Source organism: Sylvia atricapilla, chromosome 14 (genome assembly GCF_009819655.1).
Source record: "Sylvia atricapilla isolate bSylAtr1 chromosome 14, bSylAtr1.pri, whole genome shotgun sequence".
In the NCBI taxonomy this organism is placed as follows: Eukaryota; Metazoa; Chordata; class Aves; order Passeriformes; family Sylviidae; genus Sylvia; species Sylvia atricapilla.
Window position 1 is genome coordinate 14,981,067 of NC_089153.1, and position 21,939 is coordinate 15,003,005.

At 47.7% G+C, this 21,939-nt stretch overlaps 1 protein-coding gene across 2 annotated transcripts in view; it reads right to left on the reverse strand.

Annotated features, from left to right (window-relative positions):
* The window catches only part of LOC136367547 (serine protease inhibitor Kazal-type 5-like), a 40,662-nt gene extending 24,580 nt beyond the window's left edge, over positions 1-16,082 (reverse strand). For both annotated transcript variants that reach the window (XM_066329273.1, XM_066329272.1), the window contains exon 1: positions 15,954-16,082. The gene's annotated coding sequence lies outside the window, so the exon portion shown is untranslated. The remainder of the gene's footprint in view (positions 1-15,953) is intronic.
* Between the last annotated feature and the right edge of the window lie 5,857 nt (positions 16,083-21,939).

Genomic DNA, 21,939 nt, shown 5'->3' on the forward strand with positions numbered 1-21,939 from the left:
GGGAAGTCCCGAGGTTTACATGGTTACATTTTACTACCTGTGGCTTTTTGCTTGCATTTAAAAACAATTCCCCACAGCACAGTAGTCCCCATATGCAACCCAACAAACATCCCGTTTCCCACTGCAGCCAAATCACCAGGATAATGGTGGAGATCGGCTAACAAATGACTGATGACCAGTGGGAATCAACACGTCCCCCAGCACTGACTGATTCAGAAATTGGCTACCAGGAGTGGCACATGGCAGGCAACAGCATCCCAGGTCTGAAACGAGGACAGGAAAGACCTAAATCAGAGCTATTTAAATATTTTTTAATTAACATCTAGATCATGGTCCAGCCCTTTTCATCACCAAGTTAGTGCCTGGCAGAAGGGGCAAACCAATAAAATTTCAAATAACATCAGCTCCTTTTGATGTTCACTTTGTTCCAAAGCATCTAATGCTTTGGCTGAACATATTCCAGGTGTTTGTCCATTATGCTACAAGAACCACTGAATAGTCTTTCCTGGTGGACCATTGCAATCTGCCAGTCTGTGGTCCCTTCCAGGGATGGGATTGCATTTACCCTTTGCTTCCCAACTGAAAATAAAGCCATAATCCAACACTCCAGCTGCAGGAACAGAGCCTTCTGAATAAGATAGAGGAAATTTGCATAAAGCCTGTATTTGTAGCTTTTTAGGGAGCTGAGGATGCCACACACCAGCTGTTGCACATGAGCACATCTGTACAAATGGGAGCACACTCCACATACACTGTGAACAAAGAGAAAAAAGAAAAAGAGACCTCCCCTTTGCAGCACTGAGCTAGTGACAGACAGCCCTGGGGCTGGGGAGCACAGACCAAGCTGCTGCCTCAGGAATTCCCCAACTCACTCTTCATTTTCTTCAGTCTTGCCTTGTAGTGAGGTACGTCTCCTATATTTGCAGAGCCCTTTTCTTTTCTAAATCTGTTGCACGTTCACTTAATCCCTGCTGCTGCCTGTCCTACCATCCAGCTGCCTTCACTGCAGAGGGGTTCATCCTTGGCAGAATTTCTGCCTGTCCAGGTCTGTCCTCCTATCACTGGCTGAGGATTCGACACAGCAAACAACACTCAGGGCCCAAATGCTGTATTTGTCCTGTACCCACTGTGAACACGTTTAGTCCACGTGCTGTTGGCTGGAGTGGGGACTTCAGGGGACACACTGTGCCTTGCCAAGCACAGCTGGAGGTGCCACAGAGCCTGGTCCCAAAGGTGTAGGACAGAAACTCCTGTGATTCACCTGGGATTAGCACCAGGCTGCCTCCACAGAGCACACAAGTGGAAAGGACCTCCTGGGTCATCAAGTTCATCTGCTTGTCATCACCAGTAACCACATCACTGGATCAATTAGGAGCTGTTTGATTGGCCTATCACAGCTAATGGGCTCCTCCGTCTGGCAGAGGAATAACAGGATCCAAAGGTGATGCCAGGCTGGAAACAAGGGGTGACCATTTAACGGTGCCTGGCTCTGCCCAGGGCACCCCGTGTCACCCTCAGATCTTCAGTCTGTCTTCAGTCTAGCTTGGATGCTGTGCCAAGACCATTTTATCCAGTGGTTTTCCGCTCCAAAAGTCAGTCTGGGGATCTCTGGACAGCAATTCCATGATTTGTAAGTAGCCACAAAGAAAAGCAATTTCCATCAGCTGTGTAATAATATAATTACTGAAGTTTGGTTGGGTTTGGTTATCTTTTAAAGAACTGCACTTTCCCTGGGCAGCACCAAAGAAATGAACAAGCTGAAAGAGAAGGTTCAAAAAGGAATAATAAAAACAACCACTGCTTTGAGCAAGACAAGAACTAATTCTAAGAATCCTCTGGCTGCAGCTTTAAAACCCACACTAAGTGCAGTGCCCATCACCAGGTTTACAAAAGCAAGGAGTTAAATGGAATTTATTATTTGTTTTCAAAGTATGGCATCAAATAATGAATCAAAAAAATACCATATGCATGTACCCTTTTCCCACATGCTTTTGAAGATGCCCTCTTGCAGATTAGACTGACATCTAAGATAATTAGCATATCTTCAGGCTGGAGATTTAATGAATAACAAACAAATAATAAGTCTCTCATACTTACAAAAAAGCCTGGGCAACCTCTGTTCCACTATTTTCGCCTAAGCAAACATGTATACACTGCACCATGATTATAGTGGTGCTAAGATTCACTTTCTGATCATTATCAGTTCCAGGAAAAAAAAAATTACCAGAAAAACCCAAAGACTAGAAGGGAGCTAAATTTTTTTTCAGGCAAAATAAGATGTTTTGCTTCATTCTTGAGCTTTACTACATTCCACATTTCACATAAACCCAAAATACCTCACTTAAATGATGCAAATCACTGCAACAGCGACTGCAAATCACTGCAACATCCCAGACACACACAAAAATAAACACCTTCATTCTATGGGGCTGTTTCAGCCTTGTGTGGGATGCTTAGACTACATGATTTAGTGGAAATACACAGAAATGACAGCACATTCTACACAAGGGATCATGAATTTGTGTCAAGAATATAATGGAGAGGATTTTGAATCCCTAAGTAACAGGACATGAATTCACCTTTCACTAAGCAAAGGGACAAACTTTGAAGTCCTGCTCAGGGATGGGAGACAACACTGCAGCTTCTTGTTGGAGGTTTGTGGGAGGACCCCTCAAAATGCAACACCCTTGAAAAGAGAAATCGTATAAAAAGAAAGAAGTCTAAGTATTTACACGTGATTATGTCACTGTCCAAGGGAATAATTTACTCAGTCTTTCCCCATTTAATGGGCATCCAAAGGCCTTTCCCAAACATCCTACTCAGTGCAACGGGAACAGACAGCTGAGGCCCAAAACATCAGCTGTGTGCTGAATGCTGATGAGGTGATCTCTCACCTCTCACTTCTCGGAGCTGGGGAACAGCTCCTGGTGAGGTCTGTGGGGTCACCACCACTGCAGGATGGAGAGAACGATCTTGAAGGCAACATTCAGCTCAAGGCCAGGACCAACTCAATGAACTGCTCAGAAATGCTTCCCCAAGTGCCCTGTAATGAAATCCAGGTTCACCCCAAGGTGCAGAGTGTAGTACCCTGAGGACAGGCTTGAATAGGTAGGAGCCTACAGTAGAGATACAAATATTAAATCCAAATGAAAACAGACCAAGGCTACTAGCACATAAAGAAGGTCTTTTAAACTAAATATTGTGGGAAAGCCAGCAGTTTGACAAGACATGTGGCTTGGGAAAATGCAGCCTCCAGTGGAGAAGTCATGAAAATTTAGTATCCTTGAAGAAAAGGATAGGAGAGAAGCCAAAAACAGTCAGGGGGGAAACAGCAGGCTGCAGGCCCAGCTGACAGCCCTGTCAGGGCTGCAGAGAGGGAACAGGACACCGTGTGTGCATTTTGTGCTGCAGAGAGGGGACAGGACAGGACACCGTGTGTGCATTTTGTGCATTTCTATCCAGGCAAGTGTAAAGGGCCAGGTGAGTGAACTGCAGTGCCCTGGTTTCAGATGGGGCTATTAACATAACCAACACCTTGGAAACCTGGTGAGGGGGGGGGAAGATAAGCAGCAGAACATGGTAATGAGTGGGTACAAATCAAACAGGAATGAGAGTAGGCTGTGCAGGGGGAGGAGCTGAGCATCAAAGGAGCTGGGCATTAAAGAAAGCTTATCAAAGAGCTCGACCAAGATAACTGTATCAACAAATAGTTGATGCTGTTAGGATTGCAGCCCCATGCCCTGACATTATAGTGTTAGAGTTATTCCATCCTCCACCCACCCTGAACAGGCCAACAACAGCAAAACCTTAAGGGAGACGAGTGAGGCTGTGATGGGTATGAGCAGAGACAAACACAAACAGGAGATGTCTCTCCCTGTACAGATGGGATCACTGACAGGAGGGAACATGTTTACATTTAAAATGGAAAGTTACTGCTCCCTCCAGCAGTAATTTATGACCTCTGACACAAGAGCCTCTTCAGCACATCCTGAGCAGCACCCAGGAACCAGCGGATTTGATTTCAAGTGTATGGCCAAGGGCTCTCTGCACCTTAAAACTGACAAATCTTGAGGGCAGCCTTGAAATCCTGCTACTGTAAGCTAAGCTTGAAGAGAGTACTGCCTAAACACACAGGCACTTATTCAAAGAAAATCAAAAAGAAAAAAGCTCTTAAGGAAAAACACACCCAGGAGGTGGGAAGACCATTTGAAGAAGTCATTAGAGTAAACGCGTCTTGCTTAAGGGAAAAAAAAACAACCATCTGAATAAAAGCTAGTGCTCCTAAAGTGAGACAATTAACAGTAAAATGAGACTAAGGAGAAGCACTGTCCAAATAGCAAAAATGTAAAATCCAAGACTAAAATCTAAAGTCTGCAACTGTGCCAAAATTCTCCAAAGACTGAGAAGAATTTTCCAAGCCACAGCACTAATAACAGAACACATTGAGGAGTCCTTGATCACAGGGCTAAGGGAGCCTCCAAGGAAGATAACAGCGGAGTAGAAAAGCTAAATTAACTCATTCATAATAAGCTGATAAATCCTGATAACACAGAACCACAGTCAGGGATTAAATCCCCCCCTCAGCAGCACTGGAGGTGCTCAAATGTGCAATCACCCAGCTCAGGCTTCATAGTTCATTTTGGGGGAAAGGGAGGAGAGCTCACAGAAACAGAGTTAACAGAGCACACAGAGAGAAGTGACAGACTGGGGAAGACTCATCGCAGGGAGACAAGTCCTGCCTCATCAGTCCACCTGAGTCCCCCAAAGCGTGGGTAAGAGCTGCACTGCTTGACACGATGATCTTCTCTTTCTAATGAGCCAGTTACAAGAATACAAGGTGCCATCAAGTAAAGGAAGAGTTTCTTTGAGTTAAAAATGGTTAAAAATGGAAGCAGTAATAAGAGGTCAGCTCTCCTGGTGGAGGTGAGACCTGACAGGCATCTCTGCAGCTCAGCTTTTTGTAAATGACTATGAAAAGGCAATTAGCAAAGCGACAAATTGAACGATTCAAGAGAGTTCAAAGCTTCAAGTCAACTGAGAGAAAACTACAAGTCACTCAAGACACAGTGGCTGGACAAGAACGTGGCAGACATGGATTTCAGTGCTGAAAAATGGAGAGAGGGGAGTAAAGCTTGCTGTGCTCTACCTGCACATTACAGCTCCACAGTAACCATCACTGTCAGGGCTGTATTAAGGAGTTCTCTGAGTAAGGTCACAAATAAATGTCACATCATTACTGAGGAGCAATCAGGAAGGTTTAGCACCTGATAGGAACTGTTAGGAAACATGGAGAGGATAAAACAAATTATTTCTGTCATGCTGCCTTATGATTGCTGAGTCTGTCCAGTTGTGGCACTGTGGCCTTCCTCATCATCATCATCATCAATAGGGATTTAGGGAGGTGCTCACAGGGCACAAGGAACACTTCTCCTGGCCACAGGGAGCAGCAGAAATGGGAAGGGCTTTTGTCTAAACTCACAACAACTCCCACAGTGGAAAACAGGCTATAGAGGGAATATGCTCATGACAGTCCACAAAATCAGGAGGAACCCACAGAAAATAAAGAGGAGCTGCTCTTCAGGATTACTCACAGCACTAGAATTAATGGATACTAAATAAATTATCATATAGTAGGTTTAAACAAACAAAGGGAAGGTTGTTTTTTTTTTTTTCACCCTTCCCATAAGTAATTGCATTGTGGAACTCATCACCCCAGGATGTTGTGGATGCCAAACACATCAAGAGAGTCAAAAGCCAATTAAACAAATTCATGGACAGGTCCATCAGTGGCTATTAAACATGATGATGGAGATGCAGCCTCTGGCTGACAGGTCCCTGAGCCCCATGAAACTTTATCACAGGAGGATTTACTTTGTGCTTGCCCTGTTTGTTCCCCTCAACATCCACAGCCAACCATGGACCCAGGTACTGGGTTGTTCCAAGTTATTCCAAGCTGGGGCCAGCTCTCAGAGTTGAGCATTTTCAGGTCTCAGCACATGCCAGCTCTGGTCTAGAGTTCTAGACTTTCTCTTTGTCCCTGTCCTGAAGTGACATTAATCTTTTGAACACAGGGTGGATCGCCAGCATCTTAGGCTAAAATTTTGGGCTTTAAACCTCAGGAGATTCCAAGGACATGAAATCCAAAATCACACCCAGATGTCAGCCCTTTGTTTGAATGTCATGATTTATACTGTGAGTGACACTTCCTCTTCTGTCTCCCTAACAATGACAAAACAAAGAGCTATAAACAAAACCTGACTCCAGATGTTCTTTTGCCCTCATTAGCGACCAGCTTGGCTAATACTGTTTCATCAGCCCTTTGTTTCAGGGTGGCAAGCCAACATCAGCAACTCCAGGACACTTTGATGGGCTCCCCCCCCCACCTCGGGATGCGACAAATTCCCAGGACACTCCTGCCCGACACTCACTACAATAACAAGCACAGAGCTGAATTACTGTCCTCGACAATGTTTGGTACGTGGAAAAACTTGTGGCTTGCTAATTACCACGGTTGCTCCATAAAAATCCCCCTCCGGCAGCCGCGTGCAATGCTGGTGAGCCGCAGCCCTGCCCCTGGGCAGCAGCCCAGCTGGAGACAGCCTTCCCTCTTTGAAGAGCCTCCCCAGCAGCCGAGGTGTCCCACCCACTCGCCAAATCTATTCCTAGACATATCAGCCCTATTTGTGTTCCACACCGGTGCAAAGGGTGAGAATCAGTCAGGCCGGACACATAAGTAGGCTGCAAAACAAAGACTCTTCTAGTCTTCTTCTTCCTTTGAAGACTACTATCTTTTTTTTTTTTTTTTTTTTTTTTTTTTTTTTTTTTTTTTTTTTTTTTTTTTTTTTTTTTTTTTTTTTTTTTTTTGATAAGAGGTGCAGCAGATTTATTTCTCTGGTTCGAGCACTCCTAAGCCTCTTTACTGAGCCTGGCAGCGAGAACCTCAAAGCAGATGCCAAACTCTGCAATCTTTTTATGTGTGGTAGAAATAATCCCTTTGCCTGGTGCCTGGGAGAGCTGAACCCTGACATGCACAGGAGCTGCTGATGGACCAGAACTTCGGAGCCAAAGCAGAGCCAACAATGGTCTCTTTTCCCCACAAAGCCCCTTCTCTTTGTAGCCAACCAACAACCACACACTTAGCTTTTTTTTTCCTGAGCTCCAGCCTCACCCTTACCCCAAGGTTGGGAAGAAATACTCAGATCTGACCCCAAAGCCCATCACATCCCCATGTGCCAGTTCTTCTAACAAAGGACCCTTTAGTCCTCCTCCCCCTGCAGTTTCACTTCTACCTTTAGATGCTTTGGGAGTTGAAGAAGCTCAAAGAAGCTCATGTAACAGAGAGCCCAGCTCCCAAAGCCACCCCTGCTCCCAGATTAACACAGGCCAAGCAAACAAGGTCCTTTGGCTGGCTGCCTTGGGCTGAGGAACTACATGAGTCACCAATCCCAGGGCCAAATCCCCAGTACCAGGGTAACTGCAGACATTTTGAACCAGATTAAGCTGCAAGGGCAGAGGGAAGCTAATCATAAAAGGAATAAATCAAGGGGAAACACTTGGCACTTCACTTTTGGCAGGGAGGGGCTGATCAACTTTTACTCTGGAGGAACAGAGAGTGAGGGAAGATTCACTTTCACTTGGCTCCCAGGATGTCCAAGGACTTTCACATCCCTGCACAGAGAACAGCTGCTGTATGTCTTTGCATCTCACAATGATAGATTCCTCATTTAAAAATAAATCAGAGCAGCCTAGGAGAGATGCCAGCACATTTCCCCCAGTTTTCCCACATCCTACATTTTAAAGGCAGCTGATGAGCTCCATCCTTGCTGATCCCTCATCCTTCCTTTAATAACTCCCCATGTTCCCATTAAAACCAGTGCATTGCCCTCCTCACCTTTTAAATTTCCCCAGAGCTGTAGTTCCCTACTTGGCTGCTCTTGCTCAGTTTCGTATCATCTGGTGTTACTGCTTCAACAGCACCAACCCTCTCTGAAGTTCTTCTCTTTTTGTAACTTTTCTCCACAGGCAGCACTGCTGAACCCTTTGTGTGAAAAAAATAACCCAAAACCCCCCCACACCTCTACTGGGCTAATCCATTTCCAAAATTACTACCTCATCAATCACTTGTGAGAATGTTTTAGGAGTTAAAATCAATAGTTCAGGCACAGCTGGAACCAACATACTCTCCACAAATAAATCTTGACTTTCAGGTTGATGTTTTTCCCCAAAACTTACAAAAGGGACCCCAGTTTGCAAACAAGGTGCCCAAGCATATCCCATTGAGCAACACAGAGGCTATCAAACCTGGGATCTCATTACACCCTCCGCCTCCCACTCCAGGTTGTGTTCCCTTGTTACATCTTGTTTCAAATTAGGCTGAGAGCTCCTCACGCCAGCGGCTGTGGCTCCCTGTGGCACCACTGCACCAGACAGGATTAATAAGCTAAGACTAAAGACAGCTCTCAAAAGCACAAAAAACTCACAAGAAACAAAGGGATGTGGGAAAGTCTTGCCCCTGCCCTGGATAAAGAACTCTCAAGATGCTTGAATAACTTCAGGACATCCGTGAACTTGGCTTCTCTATCATGAGTTTCGTTTTTCACTTTTAACCCCAGCACTCCTCAAATTAAGTGAGCTTAAATGAAAAGATGCTTTGCATGGTCTAAGATATATATATATATATAATGTTTCATCAGCGTAGCTCAAAGATTTAAGTAGTCCATTCAAACTGGGTCATTTGTGTTGTAGACAACTCAGCAAGCAGGGGATAAGGATTTTAGTGGCAGGAAAACAAGCAGCTTGTCCTTTGTCAGGAGGCTGCTCTGTCCTAGCCCAGGATCTCACATCCCCCCAAAGCATGGTTTTATCTCTGTCTTCCTTCTGGTTTAGGACTTACCTCAAGAATTAAGCTATCCTTGCCACAATAAGGTCTGGCTGGGGAGGTGCTGCCTGCTCAGCTTCCCACCAAACTGCACCCACCAGAGCCCCTGGTGCTGCTCTTCCATCAGGGAACACAAAGATGTGGCATTTGGGTACCAGGCCATCAATTCCCAGGGGCTTTACATCAACTGAATGTGGCCTGAAGAGGCTGACCTGGAGTAGTGTCTGTTTTTTATCAGCTGGGATACGGGAAAAGTATCCTGTATACAGGAAAAGGAGAGATTTGCCAGTGGCCACCAAACGAGCCAGTGGTTATGGTAAGGTGCTCTTTTCTCTACCTGGAGCTGCAGCTGGGATCCAGTTCACTGTCCCCACCATCTTTTCACACTCATCTGCTGAGCTCTATGACGAGAGCTCAAGGTTTGGGAGAGCTCAATTTGCTGCCATTTTGCCCAGCTGCAGCTGCGTTTCATCCCTCTTCATTCATCATGGTTTCTGTAACAGCAAGCTTTCAGTATGAGAGGAATTCCCAGGCCAAAAAGTGTAATTCTCATAGTTCAGCTTCACAACAGCAGATCAGGGGTCACTGCTTCCCTGGAGGCCTTAAATCCTTCCTCCTCCTGCCCACCCTCCCTGAGAGCATCATCTCAGAGGGTTCACTTCTCCCAGGATTAGCACATCACTGGATTTTGCTTCCACAGGAACTTCCAATACCAAAAATAACGCCCAAGTAGTGAGTGGTTCTGGTGATTTTCTCTAAGTATAGTGGGCCTGCCTTAATGGCAGCATCTCCTTGGCCAGCACTGCTGTCCCTGGCACCAAGGACCTGCAGAGAAGGTGGGTCTGGGGGCTACACAGGGAACCCAGTGCCCACACAAATGAGCACACTTACAGAAGAGAACAGCACTAGAAAGGAGAGCTGTCATTCCATGGGAAATCCTCATTTTCAAACAAGACTAGTTTTGCCTTTAATCATCCTTCATCCAACCAATGCTCAGGACAAGAGGAGTTGCAGGCAAAATTCAACCTCCCTGTCTTACTCTTTGCTTGCAGCAGTTGTTACAAAAACACACAAATGAGACCATCAAATTTGCATGCCATTTAACTTAGCATGACAATTTCTCTGCTGGAAGGAAAACTTCCTCAGGCTGGGTGGTGTAGGGCTGTCCAGGAACAAAACCCTTTTCTACAGAAAAGGAGGAAGAAGTTAGTTATCTCCTGCCTTGTCCCAGAGCTTTGGAGTGAAGGCACTTATGGCAACAGCAAACAAGTGCTCAGCAGCACTTCAGTGATGTGGTTTAAGCAGGAAAAAAAAAAAATCCCTTTCTTGAGCATGGAGCTCAGCAGGCCCCAGGCAGCAATGGGAACATGATGAATAATAAACCCAGCTGAAGCAAGATTCATGAGTCAACCCAGATGAAGAGTTCCTCTTGGTTCCTCCCTCCCCCCTGCCTTCGGCTGTTCCTTGGAAAACCCATATGCATTATGAGGGTGTCCACAAAACAAACATTTGGCTGCTTTCTTCAAGAAACCTTGGAGAGCCCAAAACTGGCTGTGTGGGCTGAGTAGTCAGCGGGGTGCAGTAACCAAAGCAAAGAGAAACCTCCTCAGGGGCTGTTAGAGCGTTTGGGATGGGGGAAATGGAGCAGAAATCTTTGTAGAAAAGCTATTTACATCTGTTTGACCCTTGTAAAACAGGTCCCCAGGCTCCTCCCCACTTGAAGGCATTTGGATGATGAGGCTGCAGCAGCAGTTTGATCCTTCCCAGGGGAAAGGAATGGGGCAGAGCCACCATGGGCAACCAATAAGCACACACATGCCACAGGCAGAGTGGTCCCACCTGCCCTGCCAGGCTGGAAGGGACAGCAGGAGACTCCCTGGAAGGACCAGGCACTGCCTCTTGGCTCACAGTCCCAGGAGGAGCCAAAGAAAGTGAAAGATACCTGCAGACTCCACCTTGCCCCACGCAGCCAGCTCCTCCCTAGGAGGTTGTTCATCCCCTCCCACTCAAATCCTTTCATCTGCTTGCCAAAGCCCAGGCTGCTCACAGGTTGTGTGGGGCTGCAGCTCAGCTCTGGGTGCCACTGGGGCTCTGGGTCTGCTCTTCCCTCGCTTTATTCCAAATGCGCTTTAGAGATTTACAATTTCACTCATCCCAGCAGCACGTGCTGGCCTCAAACCTTGGGAAAGCCAATCCCATGAGGTACAGAGCAAGGGGATCCCTCATACCAAGAATCTTTGCTGAAGCTAATGTAGATGCACACAAATGACCAACCCATACCAGGTACAGCTCCTGCTGCTGGTCTGGAGCCAGACTCACCCACAGCTCACTGCTCACTCTGCCTCCACATTTGCTGCCACCACAACCTTCCTCACCCCAAGGCCAGCACCACCTCCACTTCTCCCTGAATCATGAGTGGCACCAAGCCAGGACGAGTGTGGAGGTGGTCTGCTTACTAGAGACCATGAACAGCAGAAAAATGGGATGGCAGAGGCCTGACTTGTACAGTTCTACTCCCAGCAGCCTCCCAGCAGCTTTGTGCCATGGGAGGTGGACCAAAGGGTCCATAAGAGGTGGCAGGTAAATGCTGACCCGCCTGCACAGTATTTGTCCTTCCAGAAAGAAAGTTTCAAGTCTGGTCTCATTCAGGACAGCACCACGTGTCACAGCCAGCTCTGCTGCTGGCTCCTGTCACTGCTTATACTGCAGGATAAAGCCTTGCTCTGTCCACCACTCCAGGGAAAAATAAAGTGGGTTTTGACTCCCACTGTGGATGCTCTGCAGTACATGGACAATGCAGAGGGCTTGTGTTGCAGGCTGACACACAAACCCCAGGAGCACTCTGCCCCAAACCCAGAGCATTGGCCACCCCATGGAAGCTCCCTCTTCCCTGGGCCATCCCATTGCACCTGGGAATCCTCACCAGGCTCATCCCCCTTCAGGCACCACGAGCAGCCGAGTGAGCATGGCCTCCTCCAGCCTGTTGAGCAACCAGCAGTGGGTGGACACACACCCAGGCTAAACACAGCCCCAGCACAGCCACCCCCACCCGCCGTGGCTGACACCCAGGTCACCAAACACATTCTTGCTTTGGGCGCGCTGGTTCCCATGCTCCTCCCCGGGAGAAGCCCGTCTTGCCCAACCCCACTCCGCTCTGGTTTCCCCAGTGCTGAACCCGGAACCAGATTTCACTCATCACAAAACGTGCCAGCCCTTCTTGCCACACAGCCCTGTCCCAGGGCCTGGCAGGATGTGTGGCTGGTCCATACCCCACCATTCCATGGCCCTGTGAGCAGGGCTGAAGGCTGGCCCAGGGCTCATGGGGAGGGAAAGGACTCTGTTGCAATTTTCATTGTCCCTAAACCCTGTTTTTGACCAGATCAGTCTGAGAGATGCTTGAGACCTGAAGGACAGGGATTTTAAGGCTTTCAATGCCTCCTCAGCACAACCTTTACCTCCATATGACACATCGGAGCTTTTGCAATCCAGGTTAGCACCAATCTGCCCTATTTCAACTTCAAAGCACTTCACAAGCATTAACCAATTAATCCTCTCACTGCCCTCCAAAGGAGGTGAGCATCTTTATCTGTTTCCCCATCAATGAGAAGGGGAGAGCTAAGTGCCTCTCCCAAAGCTGTCTGCACCTGACTCCCAGCCCCAGGCTGGGGCCATCAGAGGAATGGACAGGTGCACCTCAGACAGAAAATGCTGCAGGAATCACAGCACCTAAATCAAGGAACTTTGGTTTTCTCCACGCCCCATATGATTCAGCTTTTGGAGCATTTTTCTGTTCATCACGAGTCAATGACCTGGAAGAAAAATTATCTGAGACAAGACAGACAGAGGAGGCCACTGACACAGCAACCAGGACCAGCTGGAGAGCCAGGGACACACACAGCAAGTGGTTCTAATAAGCCAGAAAAAGTCCAACATCTTGCAATATAAAACAAAGCTCAACACGGACAGTTCCAGAGTGAGGGGACAAACTTTGATGTGACCACAGGTAGAGAAACAGCCAAAACACGGCATGAGCTGCTGGCAGTGCTTAGCTTCTGCTAAAAACTGGGGCAGAACATCCCAGCTCATTCTGCACTTTAAATTGCACTTATTTCCTCCAGCTCAGGAAAAGCTTGGTTTAGGGAACCCTCCAAACCTCTGAGGCATTGGTACAGACAGAGAGCTGGAAAGGGAGCTGGCCTTCAGCTGGGAGACTGCAGGAAGTCAGCAGAGGTCACACTGATAATAAGAGGGAATGAACTCATTGCCCAAAATATCCCTTCGCAAAAACCTTTCCTTAACCAGAATACAACTAATCCAAATAAGAGCGTGGTGGCAGCTCACTCAGGATGGGACACTGTCATTGGGAGTGGTGCTCCCTCCCCAGCCATCCTCTGCATCTGCCAGGATTCACTCAAACACTGCCAACAAAAGAGCACAGCACCCACGTTCAGCAGCTCCACTGTGTCCCTCTGAGCTGCAACCGGCAAAAAAGCCTGTTTTATTGCCTGAAATGACTCTTTAGTTGTTAAAGACACAAGCCCATGAGCACTTCTCCCTGCCCCAGCATCCCGGAGTGCTCAGGAGAAGGAGAGGAAACACCCTGATCCCAAGAGCCCTGAGCCAGGAGAGGCTGTGCAGAGGTTGAAGGCCAGAGCCCACCATCACTGACAGCTGCATTTATTAAAACCTTTTCAGGAATGTTGCTGCTGGCTGGGGAGAAGGGACCGCCTGAGCCCCAGGAGTGCTCCTGCTCTTCCCGTGACACGGTGGGATGGGCCAGGCAGGGCTGGGATGCTGCTCCCTTTCACTTCAGCAGCAATTTCTGTCCCCAGGGTTCCTCAGAGCGTGTGAGAGGAAGTCTCTCCGCTTTTGCAACACCGCTGACCCAGGGGTGGGACTCCTGCTCCTCTGCTGCCCCGGTGGCAGGGGAAACCCACAGCTGCAGGGTTTCCAGGTTCATTCTTCTCATCATTTCCAATGGCTGTGGCTCAGCACCGACTGCTGACAATTGCTCATTACCACTCACCCCGAGGTTCCAAACCTCGGTTCTAAACCCTGTGAAGATGTAGGAATCCCAAAGCCTTTTTGGATGGAGAGGGGCAACCTTTAAACAAAGCTCTGCAACTCCAGATCAATACTGGAAAGAACTGAAATCAGTCCAGCGTCTCGCTTAAGTGGCAGGAGAATTTCAGGCAGATGAAATGCAATTCTCTAACTGCAGTTATTAGAGGCAGCGGGGGTAGAAGCCTTTCTGGATCTGGAATAGAAGTACCATCCCGAGGGAAGGCTTTTCTTAGCATCAAGAATCACTATACGTACTGTTCTAAACAGGTATTCAGAGCATGCCTTGAATTTATTGCTTTGCACAGACCTCGAATCACAGTAGCACCTTAAAAAGGGAGATTTGCCCACCTCACACAGAGGGTGTCACGTCTGTGCCTCCAGCACGGGCTGCACACGGGGCCCCAGGGAGGGACAGCAGAGCTGTGGCTGCCCCAGTGCTGCTCCCACAGGAGCGCCCCAAGGAGCAGGGACAGTGCGGGGCTGGCTCACAGCACACAGTGCCACCTGCTGTCACCTGGTCCCTGTCCCATCCCTCCCACTCGGGTCCCCAAGCAACCACCCAGCTCGTCAGTCACAGCCCCCACGCAAGCCAGACCCCAAAAAGCAGCTGTTTTTCTGTCTAATGTTCTTGTTTTCTCATCAGACCCTTCCCTCTCTCCATGTGGGTGTGTGGGACAGACACTGAGCTGCTGGGTGATCCACTGTTTGTCCAGGACCTTCAGCATACCATGGGATTTGACGTCACAGGCTGATATTGTTCACCAAGGAAAGAAGGAAAAGGCAGATACCAGCCCTGGGATAGGACAAGAAACAATTTATGACCGTGCTTTGTTTTCCTTCTCCACTGAAAACCCTGATTTTGTGTATCTTCCTTGAGCATTGACATCATCTCTTCCAGTCCTGAGCCTCTCACCACCTTTTTAGGGCATGAGGAGGAGCCCAAGCTGCTTAGAAACACCCTGGAATTGAGCAGGGAGACCACCCCACCCTGTTCAAACACCACGATTAGTTGTGCATTTGGATACTGCAATTACATGACATACCCACAAACCCAAAACACCTTAAATAACAGTTATGGGGTTTACCTTGACCCCACAAGGATGCAACACCCTCACAAATCTCCTATGAACTCCTCCAGGCAACTTTTGCAGCTTGGCTCAGACCAGAATCAAACTATGAAGCAAAGCCACCAAGCTCAGCAGGACTTTGGGCCCTCAGGGACTCAGCAGACCCTTAACATTCACCACAAGGAGCTTCTTAACAGATGGGTGGACTCTCTAGCATGTTCTCTAACTTTTAAACATTTACCTTGCTCTTCTTTTTGATAAAAGTCATTGGAAGATGGAATCCCCCTCCCCAAGAAATCTACTTGCCAAGCCCTTCTCAAGCCCAGTTTTGCTTTTCCATTAACTGGCCTCCAAGATCTTGACCAACAGTACATTAACCTTTGTCATAACTGAGACGTGAAAGACCCAAGGATTCACTAGGACAGATACTTAAACCAGTTTACAAAACAAAGTTCAAGCTAGAGAGAAAAGCTACATAAATAAAAGGGAATGGAACTCATTGCCTAAAACATCCCTTCTCATAAACCTTTCCTTAAGCAGAATATACCAAATCTAAATAAGAATGAAGTGTTTCTCGAGAGCCCACTCTGGTTCTCCTGCTGGAGAAGTTGGGCACAGAAACCTCTGCAAGAACCAGCACAGCAGGGCTGCCCACAAAGCTGGCACACGACAAACTCCTCTCTGCCCAGGGGCAGATGCAGAGACAGCTCTGACATGAAACCTTGTCCCTCTGAACCACCCCAGAAAGGTCCATTCTGGACAGGAACCATCTAGAAAAAAATCAATTTTGTTGACACACGCCACCCCACCCCCCCTACACACTCAGTTTTGAAACCAAATAAGTTATCATAAATCACACTCTGGATTTCAAATAAAGCCCTACAAAAGCAGGCCAATCCCTGAGAGTATGCTTAGTCCCCTACTACCCCAAGTCTCATTATTACCTGAAAATCAACTTAATTCAAGAACTTACATTCAGCCTGCAGATGCCTCACAACCAATTATGCCAGGATCCACTTCTTGCTGGTGCAGCACACAAGGCACTTCCCAAGGCCACCCCATTGCTAGCTCTCCAAACCATCCAGCCTCCCCCTAAACGTGCAGGGGGCACATATTTATGATATCAGGAGGAGCCACATGCCTTAGGTCAGCTGAGCTTGTTTCCCAGTCTCCCTGTGTTCAATTTCCTTCCTTCAGTCAGAGTGCTAAAGTGGCACAGGAGAACCAAATTCAATTAACAGGATTAATAGCAATTAAGCTTCTATTGGAGTCGGGGTTGTGCTCTTTAGTCCTGGAAAGAAACTAGATGTCACTGCAACAAGATAAGCAGCAGGTGATGTCAGAAGCTTTTTATTTCCAAGGAGAAAAATTGGTTGTCTTCCTGAAAGTCCTCTCCTCCTCCTCCCCACTCCCTCTGATCAGAATTTGGCCCAGACGCAGTCAATTCCCTTCCAGCCTACTCAGCCCCACTCTTTGCACCTGGAAGAGCTCAGCTTCTCCTGAACACCAGTTGTAGGGTCTGAACGAACCACCCTGAAGTCACTCTCTTTTTCCATGCCTGTATTAAAAAAAAAAAAAAAAAAAAAAAAAAAAAAAAAAAAAAAAAAAAAAAACCCAAAAAACACCACCCAGTTTCGCAGCATGTGTGGGAAAGAGTAGAGCACTTGGATGTGATGCTGAAGTTCCCTTTGGTTTTTCTTCTCTGTAGGATTTGCTCCTGACAGCCTGACCCTGCTGTGCAAAGAGGTTCTGCCAAAAGGATCAGTCCCAGTTACAGCACACGGGGACATTCCCACTCCCTGGCAGAGTCCTGACCCTTCCCACAGCAGGGCCCATCCTTGAAGGCAGGAAGGCACTGTCACTCTGGCAATTTATCCTCCGGTCTCACTCTGTTATCACAGCACCTCACAGAAGTTATTTTAGCTACAGAGCAGCTTTCTGGCTTCCTGTGTAGTTCCTTAGTGTTCTTCCTAATTGAGGGCTTTCAACATTACCAGCCTTTAGCAGCTGTTCTTCCGGAGGTGGGGGGGCACCAAATCTTTTATTCTAATTTCTTCTCTAAGAAGTGGAAACGTGACCCACATCCTAAGATGCTGTCAAGTGACAAGCCTTCCCCACTCTGTCACAGGCTCCTTTCAGCCACTGGTCCCACAATTTGCTGAATTCACCAGTCCATACATCATCTCCAAGCAGAAACCAGGGATCTCTGGCTGAATATTTCCTACAGACCCAGGAAAGGGGCTCTACGTGGCTTGGTGGGAGCTGGAGCCTCCCAGTTCCAATGCTGGTGTCCTCAGTGCCCTCTCCCTGCTGTGCCACCTGTGAGTGAAATATTGGACAAAATGGGATGGGTTCACCAGGGGCTCCTCTCCCTGGAGGGGCAGAGCAGCAGCAGTGGGCTCTTCCCAGTGGGATGCTGCGTGCAGCAGCCACCCAGTAAAATGGAAAATGGGATAGAGTGGGACTGTGGGACACACTGAGGTTGATGCCTGCAGTTCCTCTCCAGCCAGGGTGGGATCTGAATGGCAAAAAGCTGCCTGAGCCCTCAGATGAGAGCTAGGATTTACTTTTGTCAGAGCCTTGAGTATTTTGAAGTCCGGAGAGTGGCAAGAAGCAACAAGCTCCACCAGTGCCCCCGGGAAGTTTGCAACAGAGTCACCAGTCAAAAGCATTCAAAGATCACAAACCAGACCCAGATGATCATGAATCACAGCTTAGAAACCACAAATGGTTCTTAAGCCTCTCCAAAATAATGTCATTTACCAACAGGCTCGTTTGGAGTGGTTCGCGTTTTCCAGCCGCCTTCCGAAGAGAGAATGGACTAAAGCAGGGGCAGAGCTCCTCATGCAGCTCCTGGGAACTGGGGTGACATCAGGGAGATGTTGTGACACCTGGCACAAGGTTACCCGTGTTGGTGGTGCTGTCGGAAGGGCTCTGTGGGTGACTGGTGTCAGAAGGGTGGGCGAGGGGTGACCCCTTGACAGGCTGGGCCCGGGTGTGTGGGAGATCAGGGAGCCTCTCACCTGGATCCCAGCTCCCTCCAAGGTTTGTCTGGCCTCACCTGCCCCAAACTCACCTTTGCAAGTCTGAGGAATGTCAGACAACAATTTTGTTTGAAAATGCTTCCTGTGCATTTCATCAGGGAACACACAGAGGTGGTGTTAAGTGCACTTAATGTGGTAAAGCACCACGGGCTCCTTGGTCCACGTGTGTGGGCAATCCTGAAGCTCCAGACAGAGCAAGACCTACATCCCAATAATGCACAGGCAGTAAAGCTCTTACTTGTCATCAATGTTTTAACGCCCCATTTAAATATTAATATAATGGAACAGCATAAAAGCAATATCCCTGAAAGCACAGGGTCATTTAGTCCACTGCCCTGTTCTCAGGAACAATCCAGAGATCTCCTCCAAGTGTTTTACTTCCCCAGTCCAGTGCTGACTTTCTCAGTCTCATAACATTAGTTCTAGTAATAAAAATACATCATCATAATGCAAAGCTGGCCATCATGATAATTATTTATGACTTATGCTTCTGGCCGTAACTGAATGTTTCTGTAGAGGTTTTAATTATCATTTATGCATCTTTGTTCCACGTCCATAAAAATCCCAGGGCTCTGTATGGCTGAAAGCTGAATTTATAGAATCCTGGGAATGGCAGAGCCTGGATCCAGTGAGAAAGGCTGCTCCTAACCACCAAAATGCCAGATCCAGTGAAAGGACATGAATGTCAGCAGGGCACAAAATGTGCAAAAATGGGTCCCAGAAGGTGGAACTGCAGTCCCTGGAGTAAAAGGGACTCATGTCAGCTGCGTTTGTGCCTGATCCATGTCAGCACCTTAATGGAGATGAATGGGGAGAGGTCTCTGGGTGTGAGCCCCAGCAGTGAGGGCACACAGAGAGGAATTTGGGCTCAGGGACAAGGGCGCTTATGCCCCCTCCCTCTCTTGCTCCATGGGGAGCTGCACTTGTGTCTGTCCAGCCCCTTGCCAGGAGTGTCTGATCTCCCTGGGTGTAATCCTGGAGGATCCTCACGGAGAGCAGTAACCTGGCCACCAGCAGCCCTGTGGTTCATCCTGAGCACAGCAACAGCAAAGCACAAAGCTCAGGGATGTCTCAGCTAAACAGGCAGATGCAGCATCATCAGCTGCCTCCAGCACACCCCTCACCATCTGCTCCTGGCAAACACCTCAGCACTGGAAGAGAGCTGCCCCAAGTGCAGGCACTGCGAGGCTGCCTTGAGCTTGGAAGCAGGCTAGATTCTTTCTTCCAAAATACACAGAGGGAAAAAATACAAGATGCAACATCCCCAAGTATTTCCTACAGAAACCACGGCATAACATGAGAACCTTGGCTCTTTTTATAACTGGAAAACCAAGTTTCTTGGTAAGTGAGGCTTGAAACTGTGAGCCAGGGGTTTTCAGAAGCTCAGAAAATGGGGAGGAATGAAGAAAAGAGGATCTTGGCAGGGATGAATAAGGATAAGAAGGAAAAGCATACTGCAGGCAGCAGCCATGGGCTTTGGCAGCCACTTCCTCTTGTAGAAGGAAAAAACCCAATTTAAAAGCTGCTTGGGGAAAAGGAGGTTCAGCAGTGGATTTTTTTCATCTCTGTTACCAGAGCAAAAGGACTGCTCCTCATATCCCTGATGGGCTGAAGACACTGCCTTCGCTGCAAAGCACCTCACTCTCACAATCAGCCTGGAAACGTACAAGGCATCAAAAATAATGTCACATTTATTAGGGAAGCAATTCAAGTGCAAAACTCACCAAGGGATATAGGGAGCTGACTACATGCAGAAATCAAAGGGAACCCTTGATGGAAAAGAAATGTTTAGCCACTATGTTCAAAGGCTCCCTAAATCAAAGACAAACTCCTTCTTTAATCAAGGCCATTGACCGAGGCTGAAAGCACAGAGAACTGCCAACAATTCCCACAGCGTTGCTTTTCACGGCAGGGCTGCAGGTGCTGATGCTCTTATAGCCAGTGTTCTTCCTTCAACATCCTGTATCTGTGTCCTGGGAGCAGCCCTTGGCACTCAAAACACAGGATTTTTGTGGGGACACTAAACGTCAACCACCAGCCATCCAAACATCTCAGTGCCCCTGTTTTTAGCTGCAGGAAACTTTCAGCCCAGTGCCTCTGAGCTTGAGGAGTCATTAGGAGAAGGAGCAAGCGTTAATTGGGCTGTATCTAATCTCAGGCCGAGGCAGGGGTCAATAGCTGTTGGCTAAAGTTTATCAGCGGTGTTTGGCCATCATTTATCAGCTTTGGGGAGATTGGGCTGGGACAGGTGTGAACATGCTGACGCACAGAGGGGTCAGGGAGTATCGATTTCCCCAGCCGGAGAGCGGCGATTAACCAGCACCAGTGATTAAAGCAACACGAGGTGCTGGTAGGGAAAGAGCTGGGCCAAGAGTGAAGTGCACATTTATGAATGGACTAGTGAAATGGCATGGATCTCACAGTGCCTCGTGGCAGCACAGCTCTGAGGAAAAACCATCCCTGGGAATAGGCTCGGTGTTTCCAATCTCTGCTGAGCTTTGGAGTCCAGCAATGTTATCCCCAGCTCTGCCTCGTGTCTGCTACTTGTCTTCCCTTTCCTCCCAAAATCTCTTTTCTATCAGTCTGTGAAAAAGCCCACTGCTCATTTTAAAATCTGTCTATAGATCACAGGAAGAAGAAATGTTGTCAGAAATTAAAGCCTGATTTCATAATTCGCATTAGTTTTCTCTTCCTACCCCCACCTTTCTAGTTTTTTTAATAGGCATTTTTTTTTCCTATGGAGCTAAATATGTTGAAAGCTGGAAAAACCTCATCTCCTCTTATTTGTCCAAAATGGCACAGTGAGCTGGACCAGAGAGCTTCAGCATCCTCTAACCATATGTTTCATTGAAATCAGAAGTAAAATACTTTTTTCCCCTATTTCTGGGCCAGTTCTGAGAGAAAATCATGTATCAATAGCCATTAGTCCTGCCAATGGAACTCACAGGAGTAGCTAAAAATGCCATATATTTCTGGGATTGTGATGAAAGTCATTTGCAGTATATTTGGTCTTGTTGATCAATTGGCTTACAAAGTGATGGAAAATATTACAGAAGCTTGACAAAAGCTTTGACAAAACGTTTTCCAGGAATCAGAGGAAAATGTGAAAATATCGTGTATTTCAGACCTCCACTAAAAAAAATCTCCTGGTCCTGCAGACAGTGGGTTAGCCAAGGACTACAGAGGGGCTGGTGTTTCTCTGCTGGTTTCTGACAGCTTTTGTGGAAAATATCAGTTCTTTCAGTTGTGTTATGAGCCTCTGCAAGTATAAAGACTCCACAGCCTTTTTTTTGGTCCAGCAGCAGTGTTTGTCCACCCTCATGGTGAGTGTTTTTTTCCTCCTGTCCCGTTGGGATAACCCTTCCTGCAGCCTGTCTCTGCCATCTCCCACCCTTTTGCTGTTTCAGTCTGGCAGGGCTTTGGCTCTGTCTTCTCCCCATGTCCTGCCAATCCTTCACCTCCTCACACCAGCTCTGGAGCCTGGACAATGTACCCAGAGCTCACCTGGACTGCAGCCAACTTTCTAAAGAGCCAATTTCAGGCGTCATCACCTGAAACTCTCCTGAGGGAAAGGGCAACAGTCAGAGAAGGACAGAATGGTTTGAGTTGGAAGGGGCCCTAAAGATCATCCAGTCCATCCCTCTACCATGGACAGGGACACTTTACCCTATCCCAGGCTGCTCCAAAGCCTGTCCAGCCTGGCCTGGAACACTTCCAGGGATGGGCCAGCCACAGCTTCCCTGGGCAGTGGACAATAGCTGCAGGCAGACAAGGTCTTTTATGCAAACAGGACCAGGCACTAGAGATCCAGGATCTTTATCAAGAGTGGCTTATACCAGAGCTCTTAAGTTACCTCAGACACATTTCAGAGTGAGATCTAGCCCTG